Consider the following 21,208-nt stretch of genomic DNA (forward strand, 5'->3'; position numbering starts at 1 on the left):
TGCCCTGACTTCTAGCCTGAGGGCTACAAAAGAAAGAAGTGGGAGGGAAGGGAGAGACAAACTTAAGCAGAAGCTGGAACAAGTGTGGAAAGGCCCAAGGAAAAGGAGGGCAGGCAGGCAGTCCCCATTGTTCCTGATTGGTAAGAGAAGGTATATGGCAGGAAGATAGCCCATGCTGTCTACACGAACTCATTGTTATGGCGACAGAAGACACGTGTGGCCAGGTGCACAGGTTGGGACTACATACACCTATTGGCTTGTTGACCTAAAAAACTGTTCTGGATAGAAAGACTATGACTGACATTCGATTTTGTATAGAAGAGCCTATATGGTTGTTAATGCCTTAACATTCAACTGTCTTAAAGAATCGACAACTTCAAATTCACCCTGAGATGAGGCACTGAATAAAAAAAGAGCAGGATCCCCCAATGGCCACTCCGAAGCTCCTATCCAAAATCTCAGGGCAGAGCCAGAGAAGCACACTGGCTGAGGGCTACTCTGAGCAGCGAGGCCCAACCCAGCCTATCTGCTGGACAGAATGGACTCCAGCTGTCTCCAAAAGCTTTGAGTCCAGTTCTTCATACTCCCGTTTTGATCTTTCATGAAACGAGGCCTCTTCTGACATATGTATATTACTCGTCATCCCCCTACCCAGCCTAAGTGCTGCCTCTCACCCGCACTTGTCTTTATGAATTCCTCGATTCTATTAATTTGAATTACTGTATTAACGGTACTAACATCTAACCTATAACACACTACCTATCTGAAACCCAAGAATGAACCCCCAAAGGCTCTGATCAGTCAAAATCTCTGAGCTGGAGAAACAGGAGCAGCCCTGACCTCACAATGTATGTGCGCATACACACCACACAGAGTTTTGTAAGCTTAATGTTATGGTTTCAAAGACCACAAAGGATGCAGCCAAGGAGTAGGAGGGACAGGAACTGCTAAGAGTCAGCACGGAATGACAGCTGACAGCAGGGAAGGAGACAAAACCCATTCAGAAAGCTCAGTTACCCAGAACTGCTCATTTCAAGGTTTGATTGTATTCAAGAATACATTATGCAATGAGGAAGGGGCTCTCCTCATCGTCCCCTTCTTTTTCCAGATCATCTCATCAGCTCTCAACACACTTGGCGGTGAGGCAAACAATGCTCTAAATGGACAGCATCTTCATAATAATTGAGCCCAAGGCCCTCATTTTACGAATGCCAAGAACAAGGTCTGGTAAGAAGACATGCTGCATGCCCTCCCTCCAGCTGGTTAGTGGCCGGGGAGCAAGCACTTCAGCTTCAATTCCCAGGCCATGGCTCCGCCTTCTGTATTACAGTGATATCTTGATGTGTTTCTGTTACAGTGTGTGTACTGGGTGAGAAGAGGCAGGAAAACACTCAGACTATGGAGGAGCGGACAGGGAGTATACATTATGTCAGAAGACGCCTTATTTCACAAAAAAATTAAAAAAAAAACATCCTCGTTAGTATAGTGGTAAAAAAAAAAAAAAAAAAAAAAAAAAAAAAAAAAAAAAAACAAGCGGTAAGAAGTTGGGTTCTCCAAGCACAGAAGGGACAGGTGATACAGTTCAGCAGGTAAAGATGCTTGCCAACAAGCCTGAAGACTTGAAATTCAATCCCCCAGACACATATGGTGGGCAAAGAGAACTGATTCCTTGAAAGTTGTCCTCTGATCTCCACACATGCGCTGTGGGACATGTGTATCTATCTATCTATCTATCTATCTATCTATCTATCTATCTACACACACACACACACACACACACACGCGAAAAACACTCCCTCATACAAAATAAAACACAATTTTAAAAAAATGTCCTAGTTGAGTCTGGAGAGATGGCTCAGCTCTTTCTGCTCTTCCAGAGGACCCAGGTCTGACTTCCAACACCCACACAGTGGCTCAAAACTATGTTAATTCCAGATCTAATGCCCTCTTCTGACCTCTGTGGGCACTGCACTCATGTGCGGGCCAAACACTCATTCACACACATGCAAGAAAAACTTCCAAATTTCTCAGAAACAAGGATTAAATGTTGTATACACTGTCAAGTTTCTAGAAACCCATCTCTAATTGGATTGATTCTTCTATTGTTGTTGACACCTGTTTTCACTTTGGCCGGTAAAACACCTTTCCTAAAAAGTGCTAATATACATCACAGTGACTTCTGCAACGGACACAAAACACCTTCCTTTGCAACACAGTGCTGCTCTCTGCCTCAGCACACAGCTGTCATTGCTGTCTTTGTTACAACAATTTCCCTACAAAAAAAGGCCATGTGGACTGCTCTTAGCTCCCTGCAACCACTTCCTTTCCTCCCAAGGTCAGGACTAGGATCAAAGAAGAAAAGAACTGCCCAGACCCTTCATCCTTTAGTTACGTATTGTTATGGCTTCTTTGGTTTCTGCTGGTTAATTCTTTAAAGTGAGTTGAACCTTACATATTTTTCTTAATTATTAACAGGCTGTAATCCATTAAATATAGTATAGTCAACAATACAGAAAAATGCTTCCTCCACAGAGAGAGGAGGCATGAGAATAGAAAAGCAAAGTCTAGGTACCGGGCGGTGGTGGCACACACCTTTAATCCTAGCACTTGGAAGGCAGAGGCAGGTGGATCTCTGTAAGTTTGAGGCCAGCCTGGTCTACAGAGTGAGTGCCAGGACAGCCAGTGGCTACATAATGAGACCCTGTTTCAAAAAACCAAAAAGGGGGGAAAAAGGAAGGAATGAAGGAAGGAAGGAAGGAAGGAAGGAAGGAAGGGAAATTCTCTCAACTTTTCCACAAGCCCTGGAATAGCACTGCATAATGCAAGGCTATAAGACAGAAAGTGAACTGAAGGTGCAGCAGAAGCTACAGAGACTTGAAGGACAAAACTGCCTAGCCACGGAGGAGAGCATGGTACAGAAGAGCCTAGCCACGGAGGAGAGCATGGTACAGAAGAGCCTAGCCACGGAGGAGAGCATGGTACAGAAGAGCCTAGCCACGGAGGAGAGCATGGTACAGAAGAGCCTAGCCACGGAGGAGAGCATGGTACAGAAGAGCCTAGCCACGGAGGAGAGCATGGTACAGAAGAGCCTAGCCACGGAGGAGAGCATGGTACAGAAGAGCCTAGCCACGGAGGAGAGCATGGTACAGAAGAGCCTAGCCACGGAGGAGAGCATGGTACAGAAGAGCCTAGCCACGGAGGAGAGCATGGTCCAGAGGATAACATGTACAGGAATATATGCATGGTTCTAATTCTCACCAAAGCCCCCCTAGCCCTACAAGTGGTAATCTAGGTAATCTAGCAACTACCAAAGGTTCAAAGAGATGGCACTTAGATTCAGCTGCAGTGAGGTGCATCACTGATCCGCCAGCAGCCAAGAGTCCTCCTACCTGTGCAGCAGTTGTATGGATGCAAGCAAGCAAGACTGAGGCAAATCATGCGCTGGGGAGGTGGTTTCTAAACATCAGGGTTGAGCCTACCTGAGAGCTGGCACCAGCTCTGTAGCTTCTCCGCTCCCACTGCGTATACACACTTACCTTTTGAAGGACCCATCATCCCTGTTCCTCGCGGACACTAATCTACACAGGTGTATCTTGTATGTCCTAAATCAGTTTCCATTCGCCATGCCCCAGCCTACAGGGGGAAGGCCCAGGTATGCTTGCACAATGGCCACATGTGGTCCTTTTTCTGAGGAAAGGCAGAGTATAAAACTTGTTCCCCCCGTGTCAGACAGCCCCTAACGAAGGGGCCGCTGACCTTCACTCGCCTTCCACTTTTCTGCCCCACCCTTTTAAGCACCTCTTTCACCGGCCACCTGTCAAAATAAAACAAGCCTCCTCGGATCTTTCAAAAACTGATGCTGCCAAGAGACTGGGAGATGAATTCTCTCCAGGACCTGTTGAAAGATAAAAGATGAAGCAGATGATTTAAAAGGCGAGACTGTACCCTCCTGATCACAAAGCTCGAAGCAGACAAACCATGGAAGCCAATGACACAGGGAATGCCCTTTGACCAGACACAGACACTGGGCTAGGCAGACTTATTTTCAATAAAGAATACAAAGCTGAATTAATCCATTTCCCAACTAATAGTCATAGAATCATTTTATTCTGGTGAAGTAGGAGGGAGGGAGGAGAGGAGGTTAGGACGAGCCCCTCTTTTAGGAAACAATAGCGGTCAGTATTTTCTAGAAGTTCTGTTCAGACAGCCAAGGTAAGCAGAAAGGATTTTGTTTGCTTATACACTCTCTTTGTTTTTAAGTGACTGCCTCACTTAAAAACCTTCCTCCGATCAAAGGAGAAAATAACCAAGAGAAAAGGAGCAACCCCTTCAACTGGGATACCCACCTGCGGGTATAACCCGCCTTTCCAGCACTAAATGCCTTGGCTGTTTCCGGGAATATTGCTAAACCTGGTTTTTAGAAACCAAAGGAGATGCAGGTTCCTGGCAAGAGCTAGACAGAAGGTCAATCTGGGAAATGCTGGGGGGAGGAGCAAGTGAACTTAAGAAACTAATTCCCTGGGTGAACATTGAAATTTCCTTCTCTTTGCTTTCCCTGCACTCTGAAGAGCTTAGAGGATGCTGTTGTGCTTAGACTAGGCTTTATGCCCAGGGTAAGTTTTCTTCTTTGACATCTTTGGAAAGTAAGGAACTTGACCATAACACCTAGGTTAGGAATAAAGGCGATCATTGCTGTGTCCCAGCACTAAATCAAAGAGCTCAATGGAGCTGAGGTTGGGTGCTTGCCTATATGTGTAAGGCTCTGGGGTTTTACCTCCAGAACCCTCACAATGCACATGCATTATCATTATTATTATTATTATTCAGCCACCTGAAAGTTTTGCCTGTATGTAGCCATAGAAACATGTTTAGAATTTCCCTTCGGAAATAGCAGAAGTGACCTGAAACTACAGCGGGTAGGTACAGCACTCGGTTAACATGAGGCCCTAAGGTTCAAATGCTAGCATAAGGGGAAACAAAACCAAACACAGATTACCAGATGGTTATGTGCTGCAGTCCAAACCATGTAGAAACACACACATGTGAACAGAGCCGGACTGTGATAGGAAAAAGACACAGACACAAAAGGGACTCCTTGCTATTGCTGCTCTCGCCTATCTTCAACTGCAAACATCTTGACTTGTGACTTGCCATAAACCATAAACTGAAGGCCAATTGGCACTGTGACAACACTTGCAGCCAGGTACAAAGTCCCAAGAGCATAATTATTAATCAGGACTGGCAGGAAAACAAAGATCTGAAGACCAGAAGGTGCTATCTGGCTCCCCCACCTTCATTTCACTTTCTAGATCTCCCGGGGCACAGGCTGGGGCTAGAGCTCGGTGGCAGAGCACCTGCCTTGCATACATGAAGCCCTGGGTTCCATTTGCAGTGTTTCTAGGGGCTGGAGAGATGACTCAGCACTTTAGAGGACTAACTACCCCTCCAGAGGACCAGGGTGCCATTTCGAGCATCTACATGGTGGTACAAATCTGCCAGCATCTGGCACTCAAGTGCTGCACAGACATGCAAGCAGATGAAACACCTATGCACATAAAAGAAAAGACATCTTTTTTTTAATGAGTTAACCTTAAAAGGGATTTTTTGTGTGTGTAAATCAGAAAAAAAGAGGGGCTGACATGATGGCTCAGCAGGTGAAGTCACACGACACCAAGCCTGAAAAGCTGAGTTTGATCCCTGGAACCCACACGGTAGAAGAACCAACTCCTGACTTCCACACCTGCATCGCTGCACACACACGAAACAAATAAATAACTATATCTAATTTAAAAACTTTTTTAGCTGAGTGGTGGTGGCACATGACACTCCAGAGAAAGAGGCAGGCGAATCTCTGTAAGTTCGAGGCCAACCTTGTCTATAAAGTGAGTTTCAGGACAGCCAAGGCTGTTACACCAAGAAACTATGCCTAAAAAAAAAAAAAACCAAAATTTTAAAGAAAGCAATAAATGAATGGCACACAGCTCCTGAATGTTCATGCTGAAAATTTGGCAGAGGACAAGTCTTTTCAGGCTTCTGGGAACTGCACAGGGCTGCCGTTACTGTTCTCGTGGTGTCGGGAGCTACTCAGAAGTCTGGCTCCTAGATAGGAAGAGTCTGACTGTTTAGTCTAAAGATCCATGACAACAGCACAGGCTGGACAGCCTGGCTGAGTTTGATTGCTGTTTCTTTGGGTTTTATGGGAGATCAGTGAAAGAAATGGCCACGTGAAATCATGTTGACAACACTGATTATTACCCTGTCTAATGTCTCTACAAAAGAACCTACCACAACAAATTCTGTCTAGGTCTAGCAACACTAAGAAAATATCTTGTGTAAAGAACTGTGTTTCCTTTTATCAGATAAGGGGAAAAAGTATAAGTAGTTGGGTATCCTGTTTTGCCTCATCTACCTGGGAACCCAGAGTTCATTTGCTGTAACAGCTCTAGTTTTAAATTCTTTATTCCACCTGAAATTCCCTCCTCCATGCTCCCTCTCTGTATTTTCTATTGCATTAAATGGATTAATCCACATAATGTATTCAAATTAGATCTAAAATGAATACTCATTGAATGTTATCTATTGTTACTCAAAATAATGGTTGTAAACAACAATTTTCATTATGGTTGTAGGAATCCTATTGAATATGACTAAAATAATTTTAAGCAGGTGGGGTTTTCATTAATTATGGAAAAGATGGATTTTTTTTAAAGTTTCATGTCCTGCCAGATTTTTTTTTAATTACGCACATATGGTTCAAGGATCAGTACCCCGCTCCTTTTAAAACCACACCCGTGATGTCTGAAGGGCTAACAGATTTCCATTAGCATGGCAATTAGATTGGGGGGGAAATCATTTTAGTCTCATCTTGTTTTTCTTTAAATGGAAGAAAAATTCAATATTGACTGATTAAAAGAAAACAAATATTGGAAGAAAGGTGTACGAGATGAGTAGCTCTGGGTCGGGGCGGCAAAAGGTGGGAAAGCAACCTGTGCACCAAGTCACCGTCTGGGGCCTGAATCGAGGGCAAGTGAATTCGTGGCATGAGAAAATCTCAAACATTTATTAAAATTTAAACATCCTACTACTGTCTTCATTACATTAATGACATGCCCGGCATGATGCTTCATATTGCAATCCCAACACTAAAGAGAAATTATGTATGGAAAGGCTAATTGGAAGTTGCAGGCCAGCCTGGGCTATGTATCAAGTTCCAGGCAAGACTGTACTAAAGAGAAACGCTGCCTCAAAAATAAATAAATAAATAAATAAAAGTAAATAAATAAATAAATAAAAATAATGTTAAAGTGTGCTTTATCTCATGAAATGACTATCATAATTGAAATATAAAAATCATGACAAACTAATGACCCCTTGGGCACCTCTCCTGGAGTTCAGGCAATTCTTTCTTCAACATGACTAAGTATATAACTATAAAAACACAAGCTCTGACATACCTTAATGACCATACTGCTAACAACTGCTGAAAATCATAAAAATTCCTCCATGATCAATTAAGAAAACTACTCCAAAACTTGAGGCAATTCATACTTGGCAAAATGTAGGATCTAAATCGCCATTTCTTAAATGTCACCCTAGGAAACCACCGAGCATTGGCATAATATACAAGCATATAGCATACATTCAAAAACATTTCTATAATTAATAACTTTGCCAAAAGCAATCATTTCCTTCTATCCTGAGTAATCAACTACATTCCCCTCATATTAAAAACACATCTCAATTTTTCCCGTCGCTTTCCTCTGTGCACAACATGAGGGTCCAACAGCTGCTGGCACTAGGAGAAAGAAAACAAATCTTCTGCCCTAACAGCAGAACCACCATATTAATATCGTCAATTACAGAAATGCCTTCCATAAATTTGAGTAACTGGAATGACTATGGGGTGAACGATACAGTATTTTAGGGAAATGAAGATTTCCAACTTTCCACCACACAGTGATTCCACAAAGTATGGCGACTAAACTTCAAGATCTATCTACCTTTACAAAGCTATGGAGGTTGGGGAGAGGGCCGGGTGGGCAAATGTGCTTGTTCTGCAATCATAAGGACCTGAGTTTGAATCCTAAGTGTAAGAGGGAAACAAAGCCAGCATGGCTATGCTGTAACCCCAGCACTGAGGGGAGGGGCAGAAACAAGCAGTTCACTAGCAAGGCAACAAAGCCGAAACTGGAAAGCTTCAGGATAGGGGCGACCCTGCTTCAAGGGAATAAGACAAAGTGATGAAACAACGCTTTCACCATCATCCTGTGGCCGCCACACGTGCGTCTCACACGCACACACGTACCACAAAATGAAGAAAAATAAACAGAGACCTTGTTGAAATGAATACAATGGCTCTGGTTTCAATGGTTCCTGAAGTGTTTGGTAACAAGTCTCCTCCGTTATGGACGTTAAACACCTTCTAAGATCATATTTACACTATACATTAACAAACAATCCTCTTGTTACATATGCAACAGGGATAATAAATATGTTCTTCCCCTGAAACCCACTGTATTTCATTCAACTCTGAAGCTCAGAAGCAACCAAGAAAATGATCAGGGCTCCACGATAGACTACGAGCTCACAGGTGAAAGTGGTAATGCTTGTGTGCTTTAAAAATAAAGGTTTTCACTGGGCGGTGGTGGTGCACGCCTTTGATCCCAGCTCTCAGGAGGCAGAGGCAGGCAGATCTCTGTGAGTTCGAGGCCAGCCTGGTCTACAAAGTGAGTTCCAGGACAGTCAGAGCTTGAACACAAAGAAACCATCTCACCAAAAAAACAAAAAAAAAAACAGGTTTTCGCTGGGCGGTGGTGGCATGCACCTTTAATCCAAGCACTTGGGAGGCAGAGGCAGGTGGATCTCTGTGAGTTCGAGACCAGCCTGGTCTACAGAGTGAGCTCCAAGACAGCCAGGGCTACACAGAGAAACCCTGTCTCAAAAAACCAAAAAATAAAAAATAAATAAATGCTTTATTTTTTTTCAAAACAAACACATAAACATCCAAAAAATAAAATAAAAGAGGCCCGATGTGGTGGCACACACCTTTTAATGACCATGCTTGGGATCAGGGCAGGTGAACTCAGAGTTTGAGGTCAGCCAAGTACATATGAATTCCAGGCCAGTCTTGCTATATAGTGAGACCCTGTCTCAAAACCAAAATAAAAGAAGCATAATGAATCCCTTCCCCGAAGCTCAACTTAGATAAGGTTGTTTGCTCTATCATGATTACCCTACTTCCTGAGTCCTTCATAACCCCAGGACCATCTTAAAGACTCGATCATAAGAAGCAAAACATTTCTGTTTTCATTTAGACAAATTATCTTCAAAATAATATCAATATTTTAAATAGGGTACAGATCAGAACTATTCAAGTTTGTATTGAAATCTGGGTACGCCCTAATTGTCACCGCGAAGCCAAGACCTGTCCTTCTGAATACAAACTGGTATATCCAACTTATTACTAGGCAGGCAGGGTTCTGCATCAGTTGGAGAGCTTGGACCTTCATCCTTTGTCATTTCCCTGTGGTCAGCTCGTGGGAACAGGAGAGTTGGGAAAGAGCAGATAGCCCAAAACATTTGCTTGTAACCAGGAAATGCAAGTGCTCCCAAGGCTGCTCACGTGACTCTAAACTGCCTACAAGCTGGCATACTAAACACATGGTACCAGCTCCTTGGGACTTTGAATTTCGGAAGAAACCAGCAGCTAAGGGTGAATTTGTATGTACAATATTCATGTGAAATTTCTGAAAAAAAAATGTAGCCGGGATTGCAGCTCTGTGGTAGACCACGCATTCTGCATATTTGAGGCCCTTTAATCTTAAGCACAGAAAAAGAAATAGAAAGGAGAAATGAAGTAAAACAAGATAAAATCCAAAACTAAAACCTCTAGAAATGGAGAGAAAGGCCAGTCTGAGCGGGGCCACAAAGCTACCCATTGTGTCCTGGCTAGTGTGCCCCTTATCACTTGGGCTGCATTTGTTTGCACCCTAATCTCTGGGACCAGCCCCAGACCTTGCTCTCTGGTCTAGGGGCCAGGGTCCTCCTGTCCTCCTGGAGGCGACCCGCACAGCAGATGACCACTAATAAAGGCTTACAGAGGAAAGTAACCAAATGACAGGAAGACTCCATCCCTAGTCTGCTGAGCCAGAGCTGGACTCTGACAGTCATTACAGGGCTGGTCTAAAGGACATCATTCTGAGCCTCTCATCACCATCAGCTGAAAGGACACTGCCTTTTCACAAGGCCTTGAAGGATTTGGTGGTGATGCCCTGCTTCCTCTGCAGAGCACAATGGAAAAGGGACCCAAGAGTTGACCTTTTATTTTCTAGTGCCCATGCAAGTCCAACAAGTGTCTATAAAGAGATCTACATTGTATCGCGGGGGGGGGGGGAATGTTCCTTCTAGGTCTTGATAACAAGTCCGTAACCTCTGCACTGCTCTGATAAGCCTACCACAACTGGCCTAGGGCCTCACTGCTATGTACACGGTATGAGGTGGCAGGAGCTTATGACGACGGAAAAGCACAACTCCTCAAAAAGAGGAGACTCATGGCTCTGAAATATTCACGGCACGTGTTCTGCTCTGATCCTTGTTCGCCCATGCGCTACAAGGGTGTGAGGTCTCACGCTAAAGTCTCTCTTTCACTATTTGAAATCTCAGTGCCTGCCAGTGAACAGGTAATTCAAGAGTGATGGAATCCTCAGTCTGGATAACCCTTTCTAGGAAAAAAAAAAAGTTAAGATGTGTATATGGTCTCATACCCACCACAAGCGTTCTCCTGGGCACCCCATTTGCAAAGAATGCCCATTTATGCCGCCATTCAACAAACACTAAGTGCCAGGCAATGTATTAAAGACAATGCGCACTAGGCAGTGAACAAAGAGGCCAAGTTCCCTACCCCAAGGCTGGACGGTGAGGGTGCTGAGAAGAGAGTAGAGAAGGAGCGTGACAAAATGTGTGCTTGTGCCGTGTGGGAGGAGAGGGGGTGTTTGCCTATTTTATATACAAATCAAGAAAAGCTTCTCCAGTGAAGCAATACGAGATCAAAGCCCTGAAACTTGTGAGGGGGTGAGCTATATTCTGGCTACAGGCTATTCTAGGAACCGAGAATAAGAAGTACAAAGTCTGGGGTTGGAAGCCTATGGTACATTACTTACCTAGCATGTGGCCGGGGGGGGGGGGGGGGGGGGGCTAGGATGAGACATGCAAAGGTCCAACTATGCCTGAATGCTTGAGGAAGAGAAGACAGTGGGACCAGAGTGGACAGCCAAGGGCATCACAGAAGAAAGGGAGACTTGGAAGTGGAAATGGAAAAGGTCGGATGGGCAGATCATGAAGCTGTGATGTTTCCTATGGGTAGCATGGGGAACCATGAGAGTCTTTATTTTGACTTGACTTGATTTGTGTATGCACTTAACGGTGGCGTGCATGCCATGGTGTACAAGGGAAGTCAGGGGACTATATTCAAGAACTGGTACTCTCCTTCCACCATGTCGTCCCAGGGATGGGACTCAAGGCATCAGGCTTGGTAAAAAAAAAAAAAAAGATAGATAGATAGATAGATAGATAGATAGATAGATAGATAGATGATAGATAGATAGATAGATAGATAAGAGTGCTTTTATCTGCAAGCCACTGTGTCCCACTTGAGCCTTTGAGCAGAAGTAATGTGACTTGGATTACGTGTGATAAACAGGATGGTATTGGCTGCTGTGATGAAGGCTAGGACACTGGGGATAAGCCACTAATGAATCCAAGCAAAAGGTGATAGACACCAGGATCAGCATGGCATTTTTTGAGATCACAATATGGCAGGTTTTCTAGATGACATCCAGAAAACAGGGCCCAATGGTAAACACCATTGAAGTTCTGTTTAAAATTAACTCGTTTCAATCCCTCCCTCTCCCCCAATGCAAACAAAAAAAAAAGAGAAGTCTTTCCATGAGCCCACTGACTTCCCTGGAGAAGGGGCAGCTGTGAGTTTACCTATTTGTAAACACACTGGTGAGAAGTGGTCAAGCTTTGCTTTTCTGAAAGTCTTAGCACAGGGAAATATTCTATAATGAAAGCAATTTGACCATAGGAAGATAGTAGTCCCACTATAAATTGTAAAGAATGTAATGACTGCCTATTCCGGCACACACCAAAAAATTAATAAATTAATTAAAAAAAAAGATTTCTGTGAAATGACTGCCAAGCAAAAAGACATTCCTGCTCAGAGTGAACCACTGCAAGTGGTAGCTAGCAAGCGAGTGCATGCTTCACGCTGCTGAGTGCATGCTTCACGCTGCTGTCTACGAGGACAGGGAGTTTCCTTTCTACCTCTGTGCTGAAAACCAGACTCAGCACTCAATGGAGACAAATGTGTGAGAGAATAGAAACAATAAGTACAGGAGGAAAAAAAACTATGGTGGGGTTTCATGCCTGCTGGGATGCTGACATCAAGGGCTTGGGGGAATGAAGGGAAGCTCTATAGTGCAAAAGCAACCACTTCCAGCCACTCCTGGAGACACAAGCTGGGCGGTTGAGAACGAAAGAAAGCAGGCTTGCAGGAAAGACAGAAGGGGTCATGCGTAGGGCTGGGATTAAAAAGAATGGCTGGGATGAAGGAGAGATGACGGCTGGGGAAGGAGAGAAATGAGCATCTGGTGGGCAGGAGTAAAGACGGGAGCTTCAAAAAGCACATCTGCAAGCCCAGTGAGTTGCTGCTCGCTCTGGAACCGACAACCTGAGAGATTCCCAGGATTAAAGCAAACCACTTGCAATGTTGCGCTGTCTTACCACAGAACAAACCAGAGAACAGGACCACATTTGAGACGGGGAGCAACAGAAAAGACACTTGGCTTTGCCCTGCTTCTTTTAGATGCCAAGGTCTAGGTGGCTGATCACAAAGTAGATGGGGGCCTTATACACAGCAAAAAACGAATTTCGCGCCACCAGAAGGCTAAGAAGTCCAAGGTGAAGGTGCTGGCATGTTCGGTGTCTGGTGAGGACCTACTTCCTAGTCCACACGCGGCAGGTTTCTCACTATTAATTCCGTGTAACACATGCCAAAGGGATCTCTCTGAGGCCTCTTTTAAAAAGGACACTAACCCCATTGAAAAACCCCACCTCCTGATACCATGAGCATGCGGAGTGTTAGGATAGCAGCATATGAAGTTGGGGGAAGAGAAAAACACCCAGACAAATGGGACAGGTTGACTAGAAATGTCAGTTCCTAGAATGAGGGCTGAGCTGAGCCATAGGCCTCGTAATTACGCACATGGCCTTTGGGTATCACCCTCAGATACCAAAACATCTATTCCTAAAATAAATATAAAATTTTAACAATTCCTAAACCACAAAACATGTCAAGGACCTACGACTGAGCCACCAGGTATAAAAAAATTTGAGTCTATGGGTCTGGTCTCTCAGCTCAGGCCTAACAGGGCAAAGGGGGCTTTCTGTTTTAAAGGGTTAAGAAAGTAGTATCCTTAACTTGCAACATTTCTTATCATTATACATTTACCTAAGTTTGGTAAATGTTTAAAAGAGAAACCAATATTCAAATATTTTATCCCTAACTGGGAGCCAGTTTTCTTGCCTCTCGTGACTTTAGGTCAGAATGTGAGTTTTCCAAACTGGGCACAGCAGGCATTTCATCTAGCGTGGATGTCCTAGAGGGCTTAGAAGAGAACTCAAAGAGGAACAAAATAAGCCAAACGCTCTCAAGTGAATAAGCCACTAAATTAATAATATACAGTCTTTAACTTATTTTAGGGGTGGGGTGCTGGAGATGAAACCCAGGGCCTTGCCTATGCTGGCCAAGCAGTCTGCCGCTGAGCTGTGTCCCCTGCTCTTTAACCTATTTCCTTTCTAACAGACAAACACAAAATGAGCCAGGCAAGGTGGTGTGCACACCTGGAATTGCAGCACTGGGGGTGAGAGGGGAGGCTGGGACAGGAGGGTGGCAAGTTCAGGCCATCCTGAACTACAACAGAGACACCTGCTTGAGAGGGAAAGGAGGGGGGAGGTGGGAGAGAAAAAGTAGAGAATGAGGGAGGAAGACAAAGAAGCACTGTTGGGACACTGGGTATTCTTAGTATTTTGTTTTGAGACAGGGTTTCTGTTTCCTTGGCTGTCCTAGAACTTGTTCTGTAGACCAGGCTGGCCTCAAAAGGTGTGCGACCACCACTGCCCGGCTGACGCTGCGTATTCTAAACAGGCAAAAGTCTAAATCTGAACTCCCCCTCCCAGGCCACTGCCTTGAGAGTGGTCCTTCACTTTCCCAGTATTTCCAGAGGAACTCTCTCAAATGTACTTTCTGAACTTTCATCTCAGAACGTAACAAGACACAATAGTGCATGTCTTGACATCCACTAGCTCCCTCAAGGGTAAGAAGGGAGTTGGGGGGGGGGGCTGGAAAGATGGCTTAGCAGTTAAGCTGAGCCATTCAGAGGGTACACTACTCTTGCAGGACAGGAGCTTGCTTCCCAACATCCAGGTCGGGTGGCTCCTAGCTACCTGTGACTCCAGTTCCAGGAGGGAACTGGCACTTCTGGCCTCTGCAAGCACCTACCCAATGTTCACAGACTCACACAGACACATAATTTCAAATAATAAAAGTAAACCTTCAAAACAAAGGTGCCTCCAGTCTAGGCGTTCGCCCCATCCTAAACAGCATCAAAAGGCCCAGAGCAGTTGTGTATACAGCATTCAGCTTTGGGCCGCTCACCCCATTTTATACTTCAGGCAGATGTCAAGTTTCAGGTTTCTCAGAAATCCCTTTCTGTGACACCCTCTACCTCCCAGCCAGCACACTTGCAACAACTCTTCAGCTACAGGCTAGGAAAGCAGATAACCCAGTCCCTTATCTTCTCCTCGGGAAACGCTATCTTCCTAATCTAATTCAGATGGAACCCAAAAAAAGCCTGATTCCCCTTTTCCACCTCCTGGAATCCCCAGAGCCTAGCATACTGCTCTTCTCAATGATTACTAATGGGAAAAGTTCTGAAGGCCTTTTCTCCAGGCAGAATACATAGGCTTTTTGACAGCTGTCGCCATCACTTAGCTTTTCCACCACTTCCCACATTCCCAGCTGTGTTCTGGATGGCTGTGCCGGGGAGAAGCCCAGGGATTTGCTGTACTTCTATTTCTTGATAAGCTACATGAACAGAATAAACACATGGCAAAGAAAACATTAAAGTTGGGAATAAAGAGATTTGGGCTTCTTTTATCAATAAAGAGAAAGGGGAGAAATATCACCAAGCACACTGACATTTAATCAATATATAACAAGAAGGCTGGATTCACCCTGATTCTCTCCAAAGTACTTTCAATGTCCCTACATCTCTACTTGCAAAGAGTCGATGGTTGTGGTTTTGCTTGTACCTTAAATTACAAATATCTGCCGGGCGGTGGTGGCACACGCCTTTAATCCCAGCACTCGGGAGGCAGAGGCAGGCGGATCTCTGTGAGTTCGAGACCAGCCTGGTCTACAAGAGCTAGTTCCAGGACAGGCTCCAAAACCACAGAGAAACCCTGTCTCGAAACGCCCCCCCCAAAAAAAAATTACAAATATCTTTCCCCAAGTTTAACAGGCATTCCCCTAACCCCAGATTTGTCCAAATTAAAGCAGCCATTCATAGCATTGCAATGAAATCTTTACCTGAGCCAATTTTATTGTGAATCTCAGAATCACAGAAATTCAGAGACGGAATGGACCTCAGACATCAATGGCAATGGTTTTCAACTGCAGATAACCATTTAGAAAATGTTAGTCTGACAGTGGCCCACGCCTTTAATCCCAGCACATGGGAAACAGGCAGACCTCTCTAAGTTCGAAGCCAACCTGGTCTACAGAGCAAGTTCCAGCGCAGCCAGGGCTACACAGAGAGACCCTGTCTCACCCCACTCCCTGCCAAAAAGCAAAAAGAAATAAAGAAAATGTACATTTATATATACATACATATTCTCTCTCTCCCTCCCTCCCTCTCTTATCACCTAGGCCTCTTGACACAGACCTGAAATTCCAGCTGCTGCTGCTAGTTCAAGGCCTGCTTCAGCTGTGGAGAGTTCAAGACCAGCCAGGGCAAATAAGTGAGACTGCCTCAAAAGAAAACAATAAAAAGAAGGCCGAGGATATCAGTCAGGAGTAGAGCACTCAACCTAGCACATCGGAGAGAGACAGAGAAGGCATAACTGCACAAGCCAGCCATGGCCGGCTGCACTCCCGGAAAGATCTTGTTGAGTAGTACCCAGTCAGGCATCAGGATGCTTTAAAATTTCCCAAGGGATGCTGCTACAGTACAAAGAGAGCTGACAACCGCTAATCTAACTCTGCATTCAAATTTCACATTCTAATACCACTACACCCCACTCCTTTTCAAAGAAAAATCTCATCAAAAGTATCAGACAACAAATCTGTCACAGAATTACACCAGAACTTCTTGTTCTAAGAAAGCAGGTCCTCTTCATGTACTTTTTTTCTCCTAGGGCACTAGACTTGCTTTTTCTCCCTCAATTTTCCATCTTTAATAAGCCACCATCCCTATCTACCCCAAAGTAAACAGACTTTGTAAGTATTCTTGACCCCACTATCCCATTGCGTAGCTTTTGGGAGCCTAAATTATGTGCGTCTGTTTCCCTGTGTCCACATGCGTTTACTGACTGGTGGATTAACCGCCTGACTGGCTAATAGCGAGGATGGAACCCAGAGCCCCGTGCACGCTGAGCACATCTTCTGTCACTGAACTACACATCCACGCCTCACACGATTTCTTTCCTGGCAAGGAGCTCTGGGTGATAAATGAGACATGATATCCCTTTGAAGAAACCACACTGCCTTTCCTCTGGAAAGTGAGACTCCACCTTCCCTCTTCACCATCATGGTAACATGGAGGAATTTTTCAATTTACCTCACAAGATTTGCCTTCAATTACCTTCTGCCCCACTTAACTTCTAGTTTATACCTGCCTCACCATACCTGTGGGCTTCTGACCTAGACTATTTCTTTTTTTCTTTTTTCTTTTCTTTTCTTTTTTTTTTTTGGTTTTTCGAGACAGGGTTTCTCTATGGCTTTGGAGCCTGTCCTGGAACTAGCTCTGTAGACCAGGCTGGTCTCGAACTCAAAGAGATCCGCCTGCCTCTGCCTCCCGAGTGCGCCACCATCGCCCGGCTCTGACCTAGACTATTTCATGAGAGATGTTTTTCTCTGAAGCAGCTTCTTTTCACTCTGCCAGTTAGTCATGCCAGGTGCATGTTTTTGTTTTTTGTCTTTTAAAATGATTATGCTAGTGCTAATAAGACATAGCTGAAAACAATGCCAAGATCGTCTTACAGAAGTTAAATATGATTATTTTATTAAATAATATTCTCTAAAAAAAGAATGTTCTCTCTTAAGCATGTATTTGTTATATAACACGAGGAGTTTTTGACATTAATTCTCTTTCCCTACTGTAACCCGTCTTAGTATTTTGTAGACAGTACTGATAGCTATCGTATTTATGTTTATTCATTTACTAAGCAAAATATTTACTGACGTTTAGTCAGTTATAGCATAAACTACGAACCAAACCAAAAGATAAAGCAGTAAAATATTGCTCAGACAAGTTATAGGATAAATAATACAAACAATCGTAGTACAAGGAAAAATATATTAATTAAGTAAAAGCCAATTCATGTGGTATCTAAGAGTTTGTGTGTTTTCTGCCACTTCAACTTCTCATAGTCCTCCCTTACCTTTTGTAGTATGTAAGTGGGGAGATTGGGTCTGTTTGTGCATATGTGGAAGCCATACACAAGGTCAATTTTCACTGCTGCTTCTCGGGAGCCATCTATCTTGTACTGTGTTTTAAATTTTCTGCTATTTTATGTATTTTGCCTACATATATGTCTGTCCTTCATATGTGTGCCTAGTACCAAAGGTGGCAAGAAGGTGTTGAGTTCCCCTGGAACCAGAATTGTGCATGGTTTTGAGATACTATATAGGTGCAATGATTCAAACCCAGGCAACCCAGAAGAGCTCACTGGGTTAGAGGGCTTACTACCCTAGGCTGGCTGACCCATGAGCTCTGGGGATCCTTCTGTCTCCATCTTTCTAGTTGTAGGATTGTAAATGCACACTCTCCTTCTGGGTCCTAGTGATCAGCGATTGAGACCCAACCTTGACTAGATTTCCTTCCTACCTGGAAATCTTTAACAGTTCTCATTGTCTTTACTTTTCTTTTAAAAACTCTACTCTAGTCTTAGTTCATTTAAACAATGGCCTGTGTTTTTCCCTGCCTTAGATTCACAAAACATCCCCATTTTGTAGGACCTTCCCTTCACTTGGACACCACTGGTGCTGCTATTTCCCATAACCCAAGCACAAGCTATACAGGGATTCAAGAACAACAAATTGGTTTTCAAAGTATGCCAAGTGGCAATGCATGCATGTAATCCCAACACTTGGGAAATGGAGGCAAAAGGATAAAAAAAATAAGCTAAATAGAGCATTCAAAACCAGTCTGGGTTACATGAAATCCCATATCAAAAAAAAAGGAAAATGAAAAAATGAATCTATGTCCCAAGTGGAAGAAAACCAGGTAACAATCCCATACACAAATTATGTCAAAGGAAGTACCAGTAAAATGTGGCTATATAAGAGAGATACCCTTTAGAACCATTATAGGAGAACAGGAAATTACAACAGTACTCAGCTTACCAGAGGATGGTCTGGATGCTGGTCCCAAGTGAAACAATTTCTCAACTCAGCAATGCTTGTCAAGCGAGAACAACCTATTAGGGCAGAGGACTTTTGTTGAGTTTAAAAAGTCAAACACACACAGGCTAGACAAAAAACGGTATTGCTCATTTTCCTTAGTTTTGCAGCTAACAGCCAGCCTTTGGAGCTGTTGCTTTCTTTTCTGTCTTAGCCATCTAGCCTAGCATGAGAAATCAATTTGATTTTTGTGGGCTTTTCATCTCATTTCATTTCTCTCCCTTATCTCTGCCACATGAGATATTCTAATCTCACAGACATTTTGGACAAATACCCAGTTATAGCTCAACACAGAGACAATCGGAAGATATAGAAAGAAACCGCAGCAGTAAGGGAAGCAGTTCTGCCCCAAAGTAGAGGAGAATCACACTGAATCAGTAAGCATCAAATGACTTTAGACTCAAAATATCAGCACAAATGTTTATCCAGAAAACAATTTGCCACATTCTTGGCAACCAGAACTTAAGGCACAGTACTAACCATCGCCAACACACAGGGTAGCAGCACTTCTCATTGTTGGGGATCCTTATCTCTAATTACCAAGGGACTAGATACAAAATGAGCAGGTAGGCCTGAGACCAAGTTTAACCACAAGGCAACATGAAACTCCAAAAGAACACTGTCCAATCTAGAGTTGGAGGGAATAAAAGATGGCCTTCATTTTCATTCTTTCAGAGATACGGAGTTTGGAAAGGAACTCAAGGCTGTTAATCAGCCTTGTGGACAGTTAGCTTGGTGTCAATAAACCTTAAACAGTAAGGGTGTGATGTGGGCAAGAATGAAAGAAGTCAAGCTGCAGAGGCATTGGAAATAAGATGAGGAACCTGAATTAAAACTGAATTGGAAAAGCTTTAGCACTATCTTAAGTGGGATTCACTGGTTCTGATATTCAGTGAGGTGGAACAAAAGGTAGAACTACACCAAGTTTGCAGTTGACCAATCAAATTTGAACTGCCACTTCAAGATTCCTGGGGCTCCCATAACTCCTACGCTGTAATTATCTAATTACAACTTTCTTCCCAGAGTGACCCTGAACCATATTTGTATATGATGTCCCGTGGTGATGCTCTTTGCTAAGCACAACTATCAGTCCTAGTCCTACAATCCCTGCGTCCTCTAGTCCTAAGTTCCTGATAACTCCTGTTTGCCCCCTTGGTTAATACATACCCATATCATCTGATTAGAGAGTGTTGCCACCCAACATAAATATTGTTAGGGGCTATCCCATAGCAACAGCTCCAAAGCTCATGCAGACCAAGGTTCCTGGTTCACAAAGCACAGTTCTTCTAAATGAGGCAAATCCCATGGGTAAAATGCATATACAAAGTAATAGTACAGATACTGACTTTGGACTGATGTACCAAAATTCGAGCATCTCCTCTTTTTTCCAAGATAAATTATATGATTTTGCATACACATACACTATGCCCATAAAAAGGTAGGATGCTGGAAAGGCTGAGTAAGGAAAACTAATAAGAAGCAGACAGCCTGTCATAATAAGAGTTACATCCATCTGTTATTCCAGTAATCTCCCTTGAATCAAGGTCATTCTGGGAACATCTATGACTACTAGAAAAAAAATTGAAAAGAAGAAATTTTTAATCCAATTGAATAGAGAGCAAGTTCCAGTTTTCAACAAGTAGAATACAACAGAAATCTTACTTGAAAGTTTAGACTGATCTTACCAAGATTCCCTAGTACTTGGCTTTACAGAACCCCCCCCCCACACACACACATATACATACACAAACCCTTAAGGAGATAGTACTCCAGATATTAGTGGAGTAGATTCAGCTTTGGTGTTCAATCAGGAGTGGTTTAGACTTCACTCAACACAAGGGGGCACTGCAGCATTTTTCTTGCCAAGGCAAAGAGGACAGGCAAGTCAATGTATCTTTATCTGACTTAATAAACACATTCCAGGCCTAAGACTTTGTGAGAGAATTTTACATAGCCACTGTTTGGAAAATGGGCCAGAAAATGTACTAAGTGGCATGTGGGATGGAAAAAAGTCCATCAGAATGTCTTCAAAATGTCAATATATTTTAAATGAACAAAGTTGACTTTGTTCATTGCATTTTAATGCATCTTGAAATATACTTAATAGTAAATGTCCCAAACCTAAATCATGCTTAAAATCTCTAAAAAGTGCTTCTCATTCCTCTTAAGGTACCACATTCTGCACATCATAATATTTTCCTTTTGTTGCGGGGGCGGGGGAGAGAAAGAGAGAGACACTGTCCTTGAGAACAAAAGAGTTAAGATGGAGAAGATGGAAAGATATCAGGAGTAGAAGAAAAGAGAATACACTACTATTTAAAATCTGTAAATTTATACTGATTGAGGCCTAGCACAAACGTTATTTTCTTCATTAAAGCATCTAGCACTCTCCCAACATAATAGCATGCCTACTACTTGATTTCTGCCTATTACTTTTGAAAACTGAAATGTGTAAGAGCCCAAAGA

This window comes from Microtus oregoni, unplaced genomic scaffold (genome assembly GCF_018167655.1).
Source record: "Microtus oregoni isolate MIOR12 unplaced genomic scaffold, Mior012 000213F_ref0000198, whole genome shotgun sequence".
Classification (NCBI taxonomy): domain Eukaryota; kingdom Metazoa; phylum Chordata; class Mammalia; order Rodentia; family Cricetidae; genus Microtus; species Microtus oregoni.